The sequence below is a fragment of the Rhipicephalus sanguineus genome, chromosome 10 (genome assembly GCF_013339695.2).
Source record: "Rhipicephalus sanguineus isolate Rsan-2018 chromosome 10, BIME_Rsan_1.4, whole genome shotgun sequence".
Taxonomy (NCBI): domain Eukaryota; kingdom Metazoa; phylum Arthropoda; class Arachnida; order Ixodida; family Ixodidae; genus Rhipicephalus; species Rhipicephalus sanguineus.
In genome coordinates, this window is record NC_051185.1 from 86,507,251 (window position 1) to 86,529,712 (window position 22,462).

The window sequence follows — 22,462 nt, forward strand, 5'->3', positions numbered from 1 at the left end:
AATTTCCGCTATCCTGCGGCAAGACGTATGTCGACCAATCGGGAAGGTTCGTGAATGAACGTGCGCGGGAACACGAGCTTTGACTAAAAGGTAAAGATGGGGCACACTTGTCGGCCCACTGCAATTCACATAGGCTAAGTGTGAGCCGTGCCTGAATAAGATTCAGATTCTGGGTAGAATCGGGGACACCACGGCTCGAGAATTGTTGGAGGCACTCATATAAAAGCACGAGGTTCCACAGGTATCAGTGATGCATCAGTGTCACTCTCGCAGGCAGAGAGCAACTTCATAGATCACAGGTTGTGATTAGTGTGGTATGCGCTCGATGTGTGCCTAGCTTCCTGCCCATGTCTGTGCCTGTATATTTCATTGCATTATCTCTCGAATAAACAGTCCAAAGTTTGCGCTCCCCTGGACCCCTTAACTCGTTATTTCCTTGCACAAAAACAGCCATAATTTTTTGGCTTGTACTTATCTCAGAGAGTGCTGCGTGTCTCCGGTAGGCATGGAGTCCATAAACCTCAAAGGGTCCTAAACCACTCTTCTCAGTAATCCTCGATGGATTTCATTATCGGAGTACAATAACTCACCAATCGATAGCTGCAAAAAATGTTCGAATTGGTCAAATACGCGCGAATCTAGAGGAATTCGTCGCACGTTTTACGTGTTCTCTCTCTTCTTTCGTCCCCACGAGCCAGCTGGAACCTAGACAAGCAGGGATCCCAAGGGGGTGAAAAGTTACGTCAGCACGAGGTATGAAACGCCGTCGTTTTCTCTCGCTTTTTATTCCGGTGCAGGCTAGTGTTGCTTCAGAGTAATTTAAGCACATTCCAGAGCACGCTCCTGGCACATGGCGGCACCCCGTGTGAAGAAGCGCATCTGATGCAAAGACCGCTCTTCCAAACACCGCTCTGCTGTCGGGTAATAGCAGATATCTGTGGTGCGACGGACATTCTGCGTTACGACGACCGTCTGAAGAGCGCGAGTACGGACCTCGGTATGAAGAGAGGGTGCCTGAGTAAGTATTGTCGTCCCGCTCCTCTTCTGAAATCTCCTTCTCGCGCACGACTGCAAGACTTGGCTGAGCTGTCTAGAGCAGCTCTTGGCTGTGTTGTTTTACTGCGAAAGCTCTTTTGAGACCACGATAATAGGTGATGTTGGTTGAGTAGTTGTCCACAGCCGCAGCCGCGGCTGTACCGTAAGTATTCATTACTCAGATATTCGAACATAGCGCAATATTGTAAGGAAAAAAAAATGCAAACATGTAATATTTAGGCAAATTTGCTGGAAGTGTGTATGACTGAAAAACTGCAGTAATATTAATGAGCTTCGAACACCTAAAACAAATGCTTTTGCTTAGTATCTAGACGAAATTTAGTATTGAAACAAGAAACAATGCTCTCAGAATAGTTTTTGTGACAAATAACACTCAAACGAAATTAAGCGAAATTTGGAAGGCGGCCACGTGACCAAAAAAGTTTCTCTCTCCGGAACAATCTGGAAATTTGTTGTTTTCAATGCAAGAAATCAGCCCGATCTTTTTTTTTTTAATAGATTTGACATAGGATTTGTATGGCTGGGTTGTTCGGCGTGGAATGACCCAGGTCTAGTTCACTGCAATGTCAGCGCGGCAGCGTATGCTCGCCTACGCGTCCCATTTCACTACTGCTAGTGGTTGTTTGCGAGAGTTGGATGAGCTAGATGAGTCAATATTGCCAGCAACACAAAAAACGGGCTCTAACTGCACTCGGAAGTGAAATTTAGGGTTAAATAGTGTTCATATAGGCGCCAGTTTTGAAAATAGGCATTTATATGCACTTGATGGACACATAGGCACGAACGGCAAAAATAGGCATTTATAGGCACTATAAAACACTATAAAAGCCCTTCTTAACCTTTAATTCATGCTCATATATCAAAGTGGCACGATAGGAGCGCAAGAAACAAAAAAGGCTTTTGCCTAAAATCCGATCTCTGGTGATCACGTCATCATGTGAAATCACGTATGTGACGACATAGTGACGTCATGATGATGTTCCAAATTTATATATATGTGAAGTCATAAGACATCAAGTGGTCACGTCACCGCATCACAATTTTTCATTACTCGTGCCCACGCCGACACCGCGGAACGCTGTCGCAGTTGGTTAATGTTCTCACTTGATGAAGCATCGCAGGCTTTTGCCTCAATTTATATTACTTAGTTGTCGATCACAGGGCGGAGTTGCAGCCACCATCCCGCCCCCGTCCTCACTCGAGGAACCGGACCAACCCTCGCTCTGAAAAAATCTGCTCGCAACGGAGCAGGTGCAGTCACTCGCGTTTACAAAGACCGTTTAAACAACCAATGCATTCTCTGGGGCAATGTGTTACAGTGACGTCACCTGAGGTCATGGGCCGATCATGCCCACTCATCTGAGCCTGCTGACGTAATCGCAAACGCATTTAAAATCGACACAGTTCAGAGTACCATGTATAAGAGGGCCGTATGCAATACTTCATTTTCGATCAGTTTACAGCGCAAAAACGACGAGGACGTTTTTGCGCTGTAAGCTGATCGAAAATGAACTATAACCAACTAGCCCAGATTTCCCTTCTTGTATGCAATACTATTTCGTGATTATACGACTAGGAAGACCTTCACATGCATAGCGTTCTATTTTGGTACTTTAGCTAGCACTACCTATAGCACAGATATTGAAGGATTTACATCACCATGTATTCTACTCTTGGATAGCTGCATGCAACAGTGTGTTTACGAAAAGCTTAGACGATTGAGATGAACTTGCACGTTCTTGAAGAAAAGCTGCATACAATTTGCCGGTATTTTGAAAGGATTCCTTCCCCGAAACGAGATGTTTTGTTGGATGTAACTCGTACTAAAACAAACAACCCAAGAAAATGGCATATGTATTTCACAGATGGACACCGACACACTGGTTTACTCAGGTGAAAGCCTTATAAGCGTCGTCGAACAGGTAAAGTGGCCGTCGTTAGAAGCAACCAAGGAGATTTAAAAGCCGCTCAGCGACAGCGCGAATGGCAATAAAAATTTATGGCACCGTACAAGATTTTGAGATGATTTTGGGACGTTAAACCCCAGATATTATTATTATTAAGATTTTGAGATGAAACACACGAGATGTGAAGACGTGACGTCATCGTGACGTCAGAGATCGCCAAAATTTGGGACATCACCATGTCATACGACGACGTAATGCGGCGAGCGATCAACACAGTCCACTAAGAAGAACGCATTCGCGTTCAGGCTGTCTTAGCCAAATATTCGAAAGAACACAAACTTACATTCCTGCATTACACGTCAAAGCGAAAGCCTCTCGAACACTGGGTAATGCTTTAAGATTTAAAATCGCGGACCAGACTGTTTGCAAGCAGTCATGGCGAGTCGCGACCTCAGGCACACGCATTAAATTACCTTGACATCCTCAGTCCATTACATTGCTCCTCCCCCCTACTGAATCTTTCTGCACCTCACGTGGTGCTGCAATACCTCCGGGATCCAACCACCTTGGATCGCATGATGACGACTTGTTACGACGTCACAAATTTCGGCGACCTGTGACATAATTATGGTGTCACATTGCGCCGTCATTAGTGAAAAATGTCACGTGGGTTCTTGTGGCGACTCATTCGCCTGCCGTGTTTCGCTCAAGGGGGCTGAGCAACAAGCCAATTATGATTTTTGCCTTATGGATAAACAAGATCAGATTGCCCACGTATACGCATCCACAGGAGTGGTCAGCCAGTTGTGTTGAGAACATATGCACTCTGGTATTGGCTCTAGGAAGGACGGGATAGTCGAGGTGGACGATTGGGCGAGTTGGTGATTCATGATCGACGTATGCATACTGCGCGGTAGTAAACACGGACGACAAGAAGACACAAGGACAAGCGCAGACTATCAACTGAAGGTTTATTTTTCACAAACCACATATATATGACTGAAACAGAAAAAGAAAACACAAAAAACTACAAAAAATGCTGACTTAGCTCTTAACAATCAACAAAACTTGAACGTTTGATAAAAGCAGATTCATGGTCCACGTGCGCCACTTGCCAGATACCGTAGCTCTTTTATCTAGAAGAGCTAACGATGGTTTGCTTACGCAGTTTTCTGGTTCCCGTGCCATTTTTTCCGCTTCGACGATCATACGGGTATGATCGTCTTTGTGCCTGTACATTACGACCGTGCTTTCCAACTGCGCATGGCAGCCGCACCTACTGACGTGCTGAGCCGAAAAACCTTCATTGTCATTGCGTACATTGCGTGCGTGCTCGCGCAGGCGCTCATTTAGGCATCTCCCAGTCTGCCCGATGTAACACGCACCACAAGATAGCGGAATTCTATAAACTAGCTTCGTGTCACATCTGACAAACTGGGTTTTATGCCTGACAGTGCAAGATTGTTTGGGCTTATTGTTTACACATGTCATTTTGGCTAGCTGAGAGAGCTTGTAAGGTGCCGAAAAAACGACCTTTACGCGCATGCGCTGACCGAGCTTTTTCATCTTGTGAGATAGCTGGTGCTTGTAAGGGATTACCGCGACTTTGTCGTGTTTGCTTTTGTCTCTGTGATCAGTGCTCTCTCTACTTCTGGGCTTTTTCTTCTTTTTTATTGTTTCTGCCACAGAAATTAGAAGCGAATCCGGGTAGCCAGCTTCTTTTAGACGCTCAACTTGATTTTGGAAGCTGGTTTCCATCATATGGAAACATGATCGGTCCAGGGCATTAGTGAAGCAGGAGTTCGCTATGCCTCTCTTAACCAACTTGTTATGCGCTGATTTAAAAGGCAAAAACGGTTTCATAGCGCGAGGCTCATACATCCAGCATGTGTGATACACGCTGAACAAAAGTCTCATGTCTAGGAAGCGAATCGAGTTGTTCACTGGGAGTTCATGGGTCAGGACGAGTGGACTCAAGCAGTCACTAAAAGCTTCAATGACATCAGATGACAACCTAGTTACTCTAGCAGACTCACACTTAAAAACCACCAGGTAGTCGTCGACGAACCTGAAATTCAGCTGCGCTTGTCCTTGTGTCTTCTTGTCGTCCGTGTTTACTACGCGCACTATGCATACGTCGGTATAGTCGACTGCTGTTGGAGCCGATTAACTTCCGACGAGCGCTTCATGTAATCGAAAACATGCATATTTGTAAGTCTGCTTAAATTTCCGGTATTATAGCATACGTTTCCTCTAAACTGATCGGTAAACACACCGATATTCACTTTTCGATCATTTTATGCAACCACGGTATAGCTTTTAGTGCAATATGAATGCATCGCCTATAAGAGAGCAACAACGACTTATACTATATGATAAAATTCGGCAAAGCACGTATTCACCGTGGGCTCCGCCTATGCATGTCCGCGTCCTCAACACGAGAGATTCTTCTTTGATGCTCTGGACAGGACGAACACATGTCCGAAAACAATTTTTCTAGGCGGCACTGTGCCCTGTAGATGGCGTGATTGGCGCAAGCTTTGGAGAAAATGGAGAAAGCTAAGCCGTGAAATTATATGACGTTCTTTCAGTGCGAAACCGTAAAGTTCTAAGATCAAGGAGTACATGTAGGCAAGATTTTCGGTGCTAAAAACTGCGACATAACCGCCATGTGTTTTTGGAGCACCCAGACGCACGTTATGGCAGGCGCATTTCATATAACTTCTGAGCACGTTTTGTCAGTGCAGTTTCACGCAAATGTCTGTAATCATATTTGCACGTCACCTTAAGAAGAGGCGGCGTCCGCGTCACCAACTTCGGCCCAATATGGTTCTCATCGGGAAGAGGGGTGTCACCACGCGGGTGCCGGTGGAGGCGGCACCGACTTCGAGACACCATAATTCAGACAGACACTTTGTGCAATCTCTTGGCGTCGTATGAAATGCCGGGTTGGCTACGTTTCCATTCTTACGATTTTAAAAAGCGTCCATTACACAGTGTTTTGAAGGACCTTAGGTTTCGCATCTTCAAAGTATGGCCTAGCTTTGGTCAGCTGTTATATACCTTCATCTAGAGGGATAGTGGTAGACTACCGTTCATGATTTGATAATGCTTGCCGAATGAGCCCCATCCCATCCTTATTCTTCTAGTTATTTCACTATCATGGTTCGGCTCCGCGGCTACTACCTGTCCTAAGTAGACGCACTCCTTTACAACTTCCAGTGTCTCGCCACCTATCGCAAAGCGCTGTCCTCTGCCATGATTGTTCCACATTACTTTAGTTTTATGCAGATTAATTTTCAGACCTACTCTCCTACTTTCCGTATCCAGTTAAGTAATCATGAGCTGTAATTCGTCTCCCGCGTTACTCATCAATGCAATGTCATCAGCGAATCGCAGGTTACTGACATACTCTCCATTAACTCTTAGCCCTAATTCTTCCCAATCTAGGGCCCTGAAAACCTCCAGTAAACACACGGTGAATAGCATTGGAGAGATCGTGTCTCCCTGCCGTACGGCCTTCTTTATTGGGATTCTGTCGCTTTCTTTATGGAGGACTATAGTGGCTGTGGATCGGCTGTAGATTTCTTCCATTATGTTTATATAGGCTTCGTCGGTGCCCTGATTCCGCAGTGCCTGCATGACTGCTGATGTCTCCACCGAATCAAATGCCTTCTCGTAATCTATGAAGGCTATGTATAGGGGTTGAGTGTATTCCGCGCATTTCTATATCACCTGACTGATAGTATGAATATGGTCTATTGTTGAGAAGCCTGTACGAAACCCTGCCTGGTCCTTTGGTTGATTGAACTCTAATGTCATATTAATTCAGTTAGCAATTACTTTTGTAAATAGCTTGTAGACAACGGACAGTAAGCTGATGGGCCTGTAATTTTTCAGGTCCTTGACGTCCCCTTTCTTATGGATCAAGATATGTTGGCATTTTTCCAAGATTCCGGTATTCTCTCCGTCGAGAGACACTTCGTATACAGAATGGCCAGTTTTTCTAACATAATCTCTCCACCGTCTTTCAACGGGTCTTATGTTACCTGATCCTCACCAGCGGCTTTGCCTCTTTGCATTCCCTTTAGGGCTTTCTTTACTTCTCCTGTCAATACTGGTGGAATGTCAGATTCCTGTGGGCTATTACTGCTTCTTACGTTAACATCCTGACTGTTTCGGCTGCTGTACAGATCTTTGTAGAACTCTTCCGCTACCTCAACTATTCTATCCATATTGGTTGTGACCTTGCCTTCCTTGTCCTTTAATGCATACATCTGATTTTTGCATATGCACAGTTTTGTCTTCATAGGTTTGAGGCTTCTCCCGTTCTTTAGAGCATGCTCAATTCTCACAATATTATACTTTCTTATGTCGGCTACTTTACGCCGATTGATTAACTTCGAAAGCTCCGCCAGCTCTATTTTGTCTATTTCATTTGAGGCTTTCATGGCTTGACGTTTCTTAATGAGGTTTTTCGTCTCTTGTGATAGCCTCATAGTATTTAAATAATATATTTTTAATCAATTGCGTTCATCTATTGTATCGTGACATAAGAGGTCGCGACGTGTTCGGATGTTCTTTTGACCCTCCATGGTTCGGACGCCTGTCGTACGTTGCATAAAGGAACAGTGACAGAACAGGGAACGCCGGTGCGCCCAGATGCCCGAGTATGCGCGTCGCCGTGGATGCAATGCCGCAGACATCGGGAAAGTGAAACCACACGTTCGCGCAACGCCTCGCAGTCGGAATGCTTCCCCACCTTCGCTTGTCTTCCTTTAGCTGAAACAGTTGGAAGGGCTCTAATTTTTGTTTATTTCGAGAGCTTCCTTTTAGGCACAGTAAAATATGTTGTCGGATCTATTTACTTAATGTTGGCTACACATAGTTAAGCTAGAGGAGGGGCCTTTGAAACCGTTGTAAGCTCTCTTGGGGCGCCTACTCCAAGTACAATGCCGATGTGCTGAAAACGCCGTAATTCATCATTATTTTCAGAAGTAGCTTAGCACCCTGCAGGCGTGTGTAAGGCTATGGTGATGAATAATGGCTGAGCCTTTTGTAAAGGGTGAATGCCTTAAAACCTAGCATTTGTTGCGCAAATTATATGGTGTGACGACTTGTGCGGTTCTACGAATCTGCCACGCAGTATTACACCTGTTAATGGGAGTCTTCGGCCTTACAGAACATTTTGCGTGGCAGTGTCTTATTTAATAGGCTATAGTGCTGCCGCTCTACACCTTCCTTTTAATCATTTGTGTTTCTCCTTGCGTCTCCTTTTCTCTCCGCTTTCCTTTCCATCTTTCTTTCCCTTTTCTCCTCCCCCTAGTATAGTGTGGCGAACCGGATGCTACAATTCAGGTTGACATCCCTGCCTCTTTTTTCATTTTATTATCTCTCTCTCTATAGCTCTCTCGGACAACATCACACCTCTATATGAACTTTTTTCCAGGAAGTTGCAAGCGTTGGAGTGGCTTTATGGTAGAATGCTTGACTGCCACACAGATTGTCTGGCTTCGATTTCAGCGGGAACTCCATTTTAAAGCGATAGCATTAAGGAGTCCGCGTCACAGAAATTCTGGTGTCGGTGTCGGTTAATAATGCGGAGTAGCGCTGGGCGACGGGGCAAGAACAAACAAACGTAGGCGAAGTTTCCGCTTCGTTGGTTGAGAGTGAAAATAAAGATCATCATCAGCCTGTCTACGCCCACTGCAGGGCAAAGGCCTCTCCCATGTTCCGCCAATCAACCCGGTCCTGTGCTTTCTGCTGCCACGTTATACCTACAAACTTCTTAATCTAATCTTAATCATCAGGGAACAAACGGGGGTTAAGGACATCATAGCTGAAATCAAGAAGAAGAAATGGATATGGGCCGGGCACATAGCACGTCGGCAGGATGACCGGTGGTCATTAAGGGTAACTGACTGGATTCCAACAGATGGCAAACGCGTGAGCGGGAGACAGGAAATTAGGTGGGTAGATCAGATTAAGAAAATAAAGATAGGTGCAAATAAATAATATTCAGATGTGGGAATCGATACCAGGGGTTCCACCTGGCAGTCAGATATTTCACAACAGAGCTCCGCCAGAGCTTGAAGCTGCTTTGGAAAAAAAGAAACCCTGTACAGGCCTCATGTTGTGCGCGGAGTCCTGTTAGCACACGAATCATTGCGCAGCAGAATGGTACAACTGTGCCAGGCGTCACACCCTTTGCATGGCGCAGCAAGTTGATCATGTCAAAGCCCACCCAGTAGAATACACTCAGCCATAACTAGTTACCATCGCCAGCAACAACATCAACAACATGTGCAGTTGCACGTATTCCTTCGTGAAATGTTGTGGGTACTTCGCTGGTTCGCGATGAATAGACATTATACCAAGCGCACGAGCGCCACCAACGGGCATGCAATCACCCTTCGTAAAAGTGCACAGACCTTATGCAAAATTGCTGCCATCTGTCGGAGGTATGACGAAACTATCGATTCGGCGCCATGTTGGCGGCTTGTGCCCGAATTGTACTGCTATCGCTGTTGTATCTTCCTGCTTGAATCTGCTTATATAGCAAGCAGTCAGGGCATAACGGCCTCAACACGCTACCAGCATTACTTTGACAGTTATTACGTGTAAAGAGCAGCATTACAATGAGAATATGGTACAAGTTTGTCACCGGGTCGCATGTAAGCCTGTCGTCAATGACAACGAAGCTTTGCACGAGGTTATGAATTTTGTGCTTGTTGTCAGCTGTCTGAATACCACGCGTGTATTGTAGGATGGTTCAGAGGAGTGGTCAACCATTTCAAGGCGTATTTCATAAGGGACAGCCTACGTCGATCTGATGAATTGTGCGTCTAATTTTCAAGAAAACGTTGTCCTCTTTTATTTGGACATAAAAACTATTTCGCTGCGGCAGTCACTGACGTAGATTATGTATAGAATCGCCACACCATTAAAATCTATAAATATTCCGCATCTCACGTATGAAAAGTGTTCGTTGCTCCAAGAAGTAGGTGCCGATTAGCTGGTATTTTGTGCAATACCCTTGCGAGATGTGCTCGTAAATAACACGATACGCCAACACTATTGACGTTCACATGGCCGCTTTCGGGGCCTACTGGCGCCTCAGTTTCAACCCATTGCAGCAAGCCAGTTTTGCGTAGCCGAGTGAACGCATGCGAAACCACCTCAGCGCGTAACCAATGGTAGCGCACCCATGGTCTAATGTAACACATTTGCCGGAAAAGCATTTTTTTCAGTTTCATACGAAAGGTGCCACGCACCTAAAGCATTTGTTAACATTTAATAGCACAGAGGAGTGCATACAAGATTTTTCCAAAGGGGGCCAGCTACCCCGCCACGGTGGTCTAGTGGTTATGGCGCTTGACTGCTGACCCGAAGGTCGCGGGATCGAATCCCGGCCGCGGCGGCTGCATTTTCGATGGAGGCGAAAATGTTTGAGGCCCTTGTACTTAGATTTAGGTGCACGTTAAAGAACCCCAGGTGGTCGAAATTTCCGGAGCCCTCCACTACGGCGTCTCTCATAATCATTTCGTGGTTTTGGGACGTTAAACCCCAGATATTATTATTATTATTATTAAAGGAGGCCAGCTTTTAGGAAAACCTGATATGTCATCTTGATGGGGTATAAATTAAAAGAGTAAGGGGGTGGGGCGGTCAGGATCTCCGGGCCACGCCTCTGAAATTGGCAATGATAGCGCATGAAACGCTTGAAAAACACGCGCATTGTGAAGCAATACGCGTGCAAAGCATCCCACTAAAACGCTACCTTGTAGAACTCTACAATCGAAACCGAACTGCCAAGAACACGCTCCAGCCCAATCGGTCCGTTCACTGAGAATCGATGACGCGCAAGTGCTACCTGTCTAACATGTATTTTTATCGCAATGTAATAAAGAAAGTAATGTTGTCAACAGCAGCGCAGGAATAGCGCGATGCAGCTTTGAAGCTCGTACACGAAGCCGGTTTGTCTGTGCGTGCAAACACACGGCGAAAACTGTGTCGTTCCGGCATGACACGAAAGAGTCTTCTCTGATGATTGCCGATGTTGTCACATACGGCATCTGTTAAGAACGGCGAACGCAAACACGGTGTCAGTCGTAAGCAGTAGCCGGAGCAACTGATCGATCTGGCGCTTCTCGTCGGCCACGAGGAAATATAACGTGTAGCTTAGTTTCCTGCCAACTTTTTAAGCATCCCAATTATCTCAATCTCAGCAACACGGCACACGGAAATATGTTGGCATAGTCGTTCTTATCAGCCGCCGCACGTTGTTACGTACGCTCTGCGTGTGCACATGCGCAGCGCGTTTAGCTTTCATCACGGCGGAAATGCGCACGGCGGCCGCTAGATGGCAGCAAATTTTTCATTAGGTCTATATGCCGCGAAGTGCGCGCGGGCCTTATGCCTCAGCATAGCGCCTGCTTTGTGCCAGCACTTCGGAGATCATGTGGATTTGACTAGTTTGAAAATATTACTGCGTAATTTATTCTTCAACTTCTTTGTTTTACTACGACTACCTCTCTACGACTTCCATCTGTCTAGCACTGGGGTAGCCAGTAGGGGATAGGGCTTTCGACCTGCCCCCGCCCACGGAATTTCTCACTTTTGGATGTGTGTATATATATACATATATATATGTTTACATGTACACATACAAACGCAAGCAAGAACATTGATATAGCACACACAAGATAATGTGTGGCTACGCTACAGCTGTGTAGTGCGTCCACGTGCCGCTGTTGTACTAGCGGAGCTGAAAGGAAGCGTCGCTTATTGTGTTCGTGCCGCACGACGCAAATTAAATACAAATATATAACTCCGTTTCCTCGATGAAGTCTAAGGGCGTTCTATACAATTAGCGGATGCACTTGGTATCACCATCCACCGGCACTGTAGACGAGCGCAAGGTGATGTTCTGATATTTAAAGACCGCGCGAGGGAGAACAGTCGTCATTTTGTGAAATCAGGTATACTGCTGAAACTCGTTTTAGCGAAGTGATGGCTGCGCTCGAAATATTTCGTTAAATAGAGAAGTTTGTAAAATGGAAAACGAAATTTTTCGGTCCTTCTAAAGCTGAGTTTCTAACGTAGTGACACCCGAATGCTGCCACGGCATTGTTTACGCCGCCAACCTTAGCGACGCAGGCCCGAGAGCATCCCGAGAGCATCACTAACCGAGTCGTACTGAACAATGTCTAAGTCCTGTTTGCTAGCCGGATCATGTCGTCGAAAGGCTGTCTGTCGATAGAGCCGGCGACATGTCGGAAACTCAAGTCATGTCTAATGCCTGTTTGCAAGCCGGATCATGTCGTCGAAAGACTGTCTGTCGATAGAGCCGGCGACATGTCGGAAACTCGTCATGTCTAAGGCCTGTTTGCTAGCCGGATCATGTCGTCGAAAGACTGTCTGTCGATAGAGCCGGCGACATGTCGGAAACTCAAGTCATGTCTAAGGCCTGTTTGCTAGCCGGATCATGTCGTCGAAAGACTGTCTGCCGATAGAGCCGGCGACATGTCGGAAACTCAAGTCATGTCTAAGGCCTGTTTGCTAGCCGGATCATGTCGTTGAAAGACTGTCTGTCGGTAGAGCCGGCGACATGTGGGAAACTCAAGTCATGTCTAAGGCCTGTTTGCTAGCCGGATCATGTCGTCGAAAGACTGTCTGTCGATAGAGCCGGCGACATGTGGGAAACTCAAGTCATGTCTAAGGCCTGTTTGCTAGCCGGATCATGTCGTCGAAAGACTGTCTGTCGATAGAGCCGGCGACATGTCGGAAACTCAAGTCATGTCTAAGGCCTGTTTGCTAGCCGGATCTTGTCGTCGAAAGACTGTCTGTTGATAGAGCCGGCGACATGACGGAAACTCAAGTCATGTGTAAGGGACTATACACGCGCTATCCGCACACCCGCTCCGCACGTGGCGGGACACCTGCCGCGCGCAAACGGAGGAGGAAAAAAGCCGGCAGATCCCACGCATTGTGGGAATCGATGTAATGCGAAGCAGCCAGCAAAGAGCTGCATACATCGTCTTGTATGTCACTAAGGAAAATGCGTGTCATGGTTTTCATGTTAACTCCTATTATTTATGTTCGTCACACAGTAACGTCGCGCAATACCAACTTCGGGCTAGATCAAGCTAGCGAAACAGCCGCCAGCGCACCATGAGCGTGGTACGTAAGTCATGCTGTACATGACATGCGTGTCAAGATTTTCATGTGAAGTCGTGTTATTTATGTTCGTCACACAGTCACGTCGCAAGATACTAATTTTGGTTTATATCAAGCTAGCGAAACGGCCGCCAGCGCACCATGAGCGTGGTACGTAAGTCATGCTGTACATGACATGCCTGTCATGATTTTCATGTTAACTCATGGTATTTATATTCGTCACACAGTCTCGTCGGAAGATACCAATCTTGGTGTATATCAAGCTAGCGAAACGGCCGCCAGCGCACCATGAGCGTGGCACGTAAGTCATGCTGTACATGACATGCGTGTCATGATTTTCCTGTTAACTCGTGTTTTTATGTTCCTCACACAGTCACGTCACACAATACCAATTTCGGGATATATCAAGCTAGCGAAACGGCCGCCAGCGCCCAATGAGCGTGGCATGTAAGTCATGCTGTACATGACATGCGTGTCGTGATTTTCATGTTAACTCATGTTATTTATATTCGTCACACAGTAACGTCGGAAGATACCAATCTTGGTGTATATCAAGCTAGCGGAACGGCCGCCAGCGCACCATGATCGTGGCACGCAAGTCATGCTGTACATGACATGCCTGTCATGATTTTCATGTTAACTCGTGTCATTTATGTTAGTCACACAGTCACGTAGCAAGATCCCAATTTTGGTGTATATCAAGCTAGCGAAACGGGCACCAGCGCACCATGAGCGTGGCATGTAAATCATGCTGCACATGACATGCGTGTCATGATTTTCATGTTATGACTTGTCAGTTATGTTCGTCATACAGTCATGTTACGCTATACCAATTTTGGTGTACATTCGATTATCCAAGCGACCAGGAGAGCACAAAGTCGTAGGCGGCTAGATAGATAGATAGATAGATAGATAGATAGATAGATAGATAGATAGATAGATAGATAGATAGATAGATAGATAGATAGATAGATAGATAGATAGATACGCTCAACGTCGCAGAAGTTAGCTAAGAAATGCTTCGCATTTAAAAACCGGTACCCCGTGTGCGACGATTGGCGTCGTTCCGGTTTTTCCTCCTCCGTTTTGGGCGGCAGGTGTCCCGCCAGGCGCTGAGCGGGTGTGCGGATAGCGCGTGTATAGTCCCTAAGGCCTGTTTGCTAGCCGGATCATGTCGTCGAAAGACTGTCTGTCGATAGAGCCGGCGACATGTCGGAAAGTCAAATCACATTTTGCGTTTTTGTTTGGCATAGGCCGTCGAGGCTGGTAGCCCTGGAAAGTGCTACGTAGACCAACTTTTATGTTTGGCGCTTATCGTATCCGTAGACTACCTGGGCGTTTGTGGCACTGTTGCGAATTGCACTCTTCTACTTCTACGTCCCCCTCTCCCCCCTTCGTGTTTGTGGTCATGGCTGAAGCGGTAGCAGTTCCGGCCCCGTTACCCCCTTGTAGCGAGTGAGAGAGACGTCAGGCGGCCGACGTGGCCATGCCGTTCTCGCTACTTTATTCGCAGGCCAAGCAGAGCGGCAGCGGCTGCCGGCGTCCAGTCCCCCGGAGCGTGAGCACGTTCTCTAACTGCTCGCGCCTCGAGCTCTCAGCATGAGCTGCGCGAGAGGCGCGGCGCGTAAATGGTAAAATGGTGATGATGATCGTGAGCGGTGATGAAGATGCCGCTACAGATTACTCCCCCCCGCAGAAATGAAGCCGAAATGAAAAACTATGGGGGCGTATATACAAGGCTGGTGACGCGAGACAGAATGTCCGGGGGCAGTCTAGGTCGTCAACGGTGAAGGACTGTCGGGAACCATTGGGTCTCTGGCGGGCGGCTCTGGGAGAAGCGTAACGGGCGAGGGTCGCGACGAAGAGACGCTGTTGGAAGGAGCGAGCGACACCGGTAACGTGGAAATCGGTAGTGGGCCGAGAAATTCCGCGGTGCAGCCCAGCGAAATCGGCACACACACAACCTGTTGTGATGCTGGCGGTTCTTGCGCACACTCGGGCGAAGGTATGTTAAAAACAGGGTGGAGCGTAGGTGTAGTACGTCTGGGCCAGCGGGTTTAGACGTACGTGGGCACGAACGTAGCCGGGATGGGCGGGCGACGCAGTTGATGCGGCGACGGTGCCGGTAACGGCGTTGGCGGTGGTACATTACTGGATGCGGCTGCTCCATAGTCTGCCGTGTAGAGTGCAGACGAGCCGCGAGGCGTGCGCTGCAGATAGACGTGGCGCGACTAATCTCGGTGTGATGATCCGTGCTGGAGTGACTGGTAGACGGTGCAGCTGTAGTCGCAGAATGAAGTTTAGTAGGTGAAGGAGAGCGCGAGTGCGGGGCGGCAGGTGGGTTGTATGCCTGCGTGGCCGGTAGGGCATACGCGGTCTGGTCTACCTGTGGCAAGCACGGCGGGTGGTCCTCGGGGATTTTCTGTCATCGTCGCAGCGTCACGCACGTTCGGCCGTAGCTGGTTATGGGCTTGAACGTCTGCTGCGGGAGATTTCGAGGACGATGGTAGTTCCTGTTGGCAAGATGCGCACAGTGTCGAGGTCGAAAAGGCGGGTTTGTTGGACATCACTGGCGATGCCTCCGCAATTGGGGGTCGTACAGCGGGAGTCACGATGTCCGTGTCTATGCCAGGCTCTAGGGCGTGCGGCGAGGTAGCCGTCGTGGAGCCTGACGTGTCAGAAGTGTCGTGGACCGTGGAGGTCGGGGAAGACGTGCAGATGGAGTCTGAAGGGCCGTGGGCCGAGGCTGTGGAAAAAACAGACCTCTCAGTGGAGTGGCCGATGGCAGCAGGAACCTCCTGTACCTCGTCGGGCGGGTGGTCGGGCGCGGGAATCGATGAGCTGGTGGCCGGACGTGAGGTCGGAGGAGTCGTAGCCGGGGAAGTGAAGTCTTGGTCAAGGGAAGGCTCCGGGCCGATTGGTCCCGCTCCCTGCGACGGAGGGGAAATCTGCAACTCGCGGCTCCCTGGAAGCGGGCGATACGTTTGTCCGTAACAGGCGAGCACTGCAGCGCAGAGGTCGTCGTAGGGCCGCGGGCTGGAGGACGACTTGGCGGCTAGATGACACAGCTCAACCGGGAGGGCGTTCAGCAGGACAGCGTGCATCATCGGCTGTGCCTTGATGCCATTCACCGCGAGAATGGCATCGAGCCGCATAAACCACGCTCGGGGGTAGATCGGGTGAAAAGGCGGAACTGGAGGGCAGAGTTGCGGAAGCATGGCAGCGGGCCGCTCGGCGAAGGACGTGGTTGTCCGGGTCACCAATTGTAGCGAGTGAGAGAGACGTCAGGCGGCCGACGTGGCCATGCCGTTCTCGCTACTTTATTCGCAGGCCAAGCAGAGCGGCAGCGGCTGCCGGCGTCCAGTCCCCCGGAGCGTGAGCACGTTCTCTAACTGCTCGCGCCTCGAGCTCTCAGCATGAGCTGCGCGAGAGGCGCGGCGCGTAAATGGTAAAATGGTGATGATGATCGTGAGCGGTGATGAAGATGCCGCTACACCCCTCTCCCTGCTTACTAGGTGAAGTTACAAAAGAAGCTTGCGCGATACAATGAAGGTTCATTTGTTGGCCCAGTCTTCGGTTGTCTGCGTATGCTTGCCGGGGCTGAGCCGCCTGCTATGTAACACTGGCGACGAAAATGGTTATCGCTACCCACAATGCATGACGGATTACGAAAGTCCTGGCGTCAGACGAACAAGAAGCAACCACGATAGCCTCCCTGCAATTGCCGGATTACGACGAAACGAAAGATAAGTGGAAGCCTTACCTCGTCAGAGCAGAAGCGTATCTCGAGGCGATCAGCGTAACGGACCCGGCTAAGGAAAGAACACTACTAGTTTCGGCGTTGTCAAGCAAGACGGTCGAGGTGCTAGCCGGCAGGGTAGCCCCGCGTGCACCCAATGCACTGACGTACAAGGAAGTCGTTCAGAGTTTGAATATATATTATGACCCTAAGAAGCACAGATTACGGAAAGCTACAAGTTCTTCTCGTAATCTATGAAGGCTATGTATAGGGGTTGGTTGTATTCCGCGCATTTCTCTATCACCTGATTGATAGTATGAATATGGTCTATTGTTGAGAAGCCTGTACGAAATCCTGCCTGATCCCTTGGTTGATTAAACTCTAATGTCGTATTAATTCTGTTAGCAATTACTTTTGTGAATAGCTTGTAGACAACGGACAGTAAGCTGATGGGCCTGTAATTTTTCAGGTCCTTGACGTCCCCTTTCTTATGGATCAAGATGATGTTGGCATTCTTCCAAGATTCTGGTATCCTCCCTGTCGAGATTTGATTCGGTGGAGGCATCAGCAGTCATGCAAGCACTGCGGAATCAGGGCATCGACGAAGCCTATATAAACATAATGGAAGAAATCTACAGCGCATCCACAGCCACTATAGTCCTTCATAAAGAAAGCGACAGAATCCCAATAAAGAAGGGCGTACGACGGGAGACACGATCTCTCCAATGCTATTCACCAGCGTGTTTACAGGAGGTTTTCAGGGCCCTAGATTGGAAGAATTAGGGATAAGAGTTAATGGAGAGTATCTCAGTAACCTGCGATCGCTGATGACATTGCATTGATGAGTAACGCGGGAGACGAATACAGCTCATGATTACTGAACTGGATACGGAAAGTAGAAGAATAGGTCTGAAAATTAATATGCATAAAACTAAAGTAATGTGGAACAATCTTGGCAGAGAACAGCGCTTCGCGATAGGTGGCGAGACGCTGGAAGTTGTAAAGAAGTACGTCTACTTAGGACAGGTAGTAACCGCGGAGCCAAACCATGAGAGTGAAATAACTAGAAGAATAAGGATGGGATGGGGCTCATTTGGCAAGCATTATCAAATCATGAATAGTAGTCTACCACTATCTCTCAAGAGGAAGGTATATAACAGCTGCATCTTACCGGTACTTACCTACGGAGCAGAAACCTGGAGACTTACAAAGAGGGTTCAACTTAAATTGAGGACGACGCAGCGAGCGATGGAAAGGAAAATGATAGGTGTAACCTTAAGAGACAGGAAGAGAGCAGAGTGGGTCAGGGAACAAACGGGGGGTTAAGGATATCATAGTTGAAATTAAGAAGAAGAAATGGATGTGGGCCGGCCACGTAGCACGTCGGCAGGATAACCGGTGGTCATTAAGGGTAACTAACTGGATTCCAAGAGAGGGCAAACGCGTGAGGGGAAGACAGAAAATTAGGTGGGTAGATGAGATTAAGAAGTTTGCAGGTATAACGTGGCAACAGAAAGCACAGGACCGGGTTGATTGGCGGAACATGGGAGAGGCCTTTGCCCTGCAGTGGGCGTAGACAGGCTGATGATGATGATGATGATGATGATGACAAGTTCTTCAATCGCTCACAACTTCCAGGCGAAAGCGTTAGCGCGTTTCTTGTTGCTATTTGCCGAATAGCAGACAACTGCAATTTCGGCACGTCTCTTGACCGCATGCTTCGGGATCGCATTGTCTGCGGAAGCTACGCCATTGCTTAAGCTACGAGCGTCTGAGGCCAACGCTGTTAAAACTTCTCCTTTTCGTGACGCGTCGCAGCATTGTGATAGATGCGGAAGCGGCAAACACGACGGCAACAGCTGTCGTTGGATCAGAGCAAGGTGTTATCGCTGCGGACGTCATGGGCGTCTCGCAGAGACGTGCCGCAGCACCGCCAGTAAGGGCCGCGTCACATCGCATGCGGTGGAGGGAAAAGCGTTGACTCTCGAAGAAGCCGTAACTGAAGATGACGATATTGACGAGTCACATATATGGGCCTTACCTTCTGCGCGAAAAAGCCGCCTCGAGCCGCCGATAAAGCGCAGTTTTTCATGGAGCGGTATACAACTTACAATGGAAGTAGATACTGGCTCGCCTGCCTGCGTAATTTCCAGAGACGTGTTTGACAAGCATCGCGAACAGTGGCCAGCGCTTAAACCTTCTCATGTGAAGTTGTCATGCTATGTTGGACCACTCCCAGTGATGGTGGAATTGCAACTTTGTGTGCAATAGAAGGCAGTCTCCGTTAACTACCGTCTTATGGTATTCGACTGCTCGGGACCTAATCTGTGTGGCCGGGACCTGATTTCCTTGCTCTACAGAGCGGGGGTTCCAGTTTCGCAGCCACTGGCACAAGACTTTCTACACTCATCGCCAGAACCCGCTGGGGCAGTTCACAACATAGCCGGCAACAACCACGACGTCTTCTCCAAGGATCTCGGCCTGATCAAGGGCATCCAGCCACATTGCAGCTCAAAGAGGGAGCCGTGCCGAAATTCTGTAAGGCAAGATCTATACCTAACCCTCTAAGGGACAGTGACGCAAGAGCTGGACCGGCTGGTAGCCATCAGTGTACTTTCACCAGTCCAAAATTCCGATCGGGCCACTCCCATCGTGCCCGTACTTAAGAAAGACGGAACTGTCAGAATTTCTGGCGACTTCAAAGCCACCCTAAATCCAGCCTGTACAGTTGAGCAGCACCCTCTCCCAGTGAATGAAGACATGTTTGCATCTTTAAACGGCGGTGAGTATTTTAGCATTCTTGATTTGCGGGATGCCTATAATCAAGTTCCTTTGGATGAAGCCGCAAGGAAGCTCTTCGTCATTAACACGCACAGAGGCTTGTTTTCTTATAATAGGCGTCCCTTCGGAATATACTCCGCTCCGGCTATTTTTCAAAGAAAAATGGATGCAAAACTGTCAGGGTTGTTAGGCGTCCATGCGTACCTTGATGATGTACTAGTTTCGGAGGCTCTTGGCGATGGGAGTGAACGCCTGAAGAGTGTTGCAACGGTTCCGTGAACACGGAGTTAAGCTGAGGTACGATAAGTGCAGCTTTGGACAGCCTTCTGTCACATATCTTGGCCATCGGATAGACAGAGAGGGTCTTCATCCCACAGAGAGAAAGTTGGAAGCCATGGCTCAGGGATGCTGACGTTTTTAGGAATGCTGGCGTTTTATGCCCAATTTTTGCCAAATCTGTGCATTCTACTTTCTCCGGTCAACAAACTTTTGGAGAAGGGCAAAGTATGGCAGTGGGGACGGCTAAAAGAAGCTGCCTTTGATAAGGCAAAAGACAGCCTAATGCAAGCTCAGGTTCTTGTTCATTTTGACCAGTCGAAAGAGTTGGAGCTCGAATGTAATGCTTCCCCGTACGGTGTCGGCGTGGTGCTTTTTCACACGATTAACGGCATGCCAAAGCCCATAGGGTTTCGGTCGCGTACACTGACGGCCGCCGAGAAAAATTACTGCCAGCTGGAAAGAGAGGCCGTGGCTTTAGTGTTTGGCGTCACTAAGTATCGTTATTACCTTCTAGGTGGCCAATTCACTCTCGCGACGGACCACCAGCCCCTCTTGAGCTTGCTGCAATCTGACCGCCCGACGCCACCCCTTGCTGCAGCACGTATCCAGCGCTGGGCGCTGTACTTGGGCGGCTACCGCTACAAGCTGCAATACACGCAGGCAAAACAGTTGCTCAACTCCGACGCCCTGAGCAGGCTGCCACTGCGGTCTATGGAGGCTGATGACGTGGGTGAGCCACCGGAATATGTCCTCGCTCTGGAAAATTTTGACGATGGCATTATCACAACACGGGAGCTACAGCAGCTATCGGCCGCAGACCCCCCAGTAACGGCGGTAAAAAATTGCATATTACATGACTGGCCCAAAAGTGCAAAACAGCAGGAGGAAACGATGCGGCCGTTTTTCGACCGTAAACTAGAACTGGCCGTAGCTCATGGTCTTGTTATTGGGGGCATCATGTGGTGATACCGGAAGAAGCGCGGGACCGACTTTTGAAACTGTTGCACGAGATCCACCAAGGCTCGTCAGGAATGAAATCAGTGGCAAGGACAAAATTTTGGTGACCCCGACTAGACCGCGATATTGACGCGCTTTCAGCCTGATCCTCGAACTGTGCCCAGAACATGCCAATGCCGGTAGCGGCACCACCAGTAAACTGGCCGAAAACGAGTGAAAAATGGTCGCGGATACATGTCGATTTTGCCGGACCTATAGCAGGCAAGATGATTCTAGTGGCAGTAGATGCCCATACCAAGTGGGTAGAAGCCGTGCCAGTAAAGCATGCCACAACAAGCACAATCACCTGTCTGCGTGCCATGTACAGCTGATTCGGCGTTCCGCGAACCATTGTTTCCAATAATGGGGCACAGTTTTCTAGCCAGGACTTTGCTATGTTCGTGGAAAAGAACAGCATAATGCATTTGAAAACAGCGCCCTTTAATCCACAGTCTAATCGAGCGGCAGAACGAGCAGTGAGTACAATAAAGGATGGACTTCGGAAGATGAGGGAGGGTAATTCGGAGTTCAACCTTGTGCGGCTCCTGTTCAACTAAAGGAGAACACCACAGAAGCCGAAAAAATCTCCGTCAGAATTGATGCTAGGGTTCCAGTTACGTTCACGATTGGATGCATGTTTTCCCTCAACTGTTGCAGACTCGCCGCTGGCATCAGATGACTGGGTGGTCCCCATGGAAAGCAACGTGTACGTGCGGAACTATGGTATAGGAGAAAAGTGGACACCAGGGCGTGTGCAGTCTACTTCAGGATCCCGAATGCTGACCGTTCAAACTCCTCATTCTTTAGTCAGACGACACGTTGACCAAATTCGCCCTCGACAAGCATCGCAGTCACCATCCGGTGACAACCATGCCACAGTTCGGTTCTACACAAGCGGTGACCCCAAGCGCGGAACCGTTGCTTCGGCGTCCTATTAGGCAACGCAAGCCAGTACAACGGTTCCATTTTTAAGAAGAGAGAAGTGTTGCGAATTGCACTCTCCTACATCTACGTCCCCCTTTCCCCCCTTCGTGTTTCTGTCCATGCCTGAAGCGATAGCCGTTCCCGCCCCTTTACCCCCTCTCCCTGCTTACTAGGTGAAACAACGAAAGCAGCTTGCGCGATACCATAAAGGTTCATTTGTTGCCCTAGTCTTCGGTTGTCTGCGTATGCTTGCGGGGGCTGAGCCGCCTGCTATGTAACAGGCCCTTTGTGAATTATATATACATGTGGCCTTTTCTTGCGCAAGGGGAAATTGTGTAGTCTTACAATTGTTCTGGCGTATATCGTGGTTGAGGTGGTTCGCATTACCCCAGGCACCCAATTCAATCCTCTTGAGGGGTGTGCGGTAGTGATGTGCTTTGTCCTGGATGGATGACAATGCCTTCAGTGGCCAGTGGAAATTCAAGCCGCGGTCACGCTCGATGTACCACAATGTGCTCGTGCTTCAATTAACGAGGCCGTCGCTTATGTCGATGTTGGCAGTGATCATGTACGGCTTGCCGATGCTCAGGCAAATTGAGGC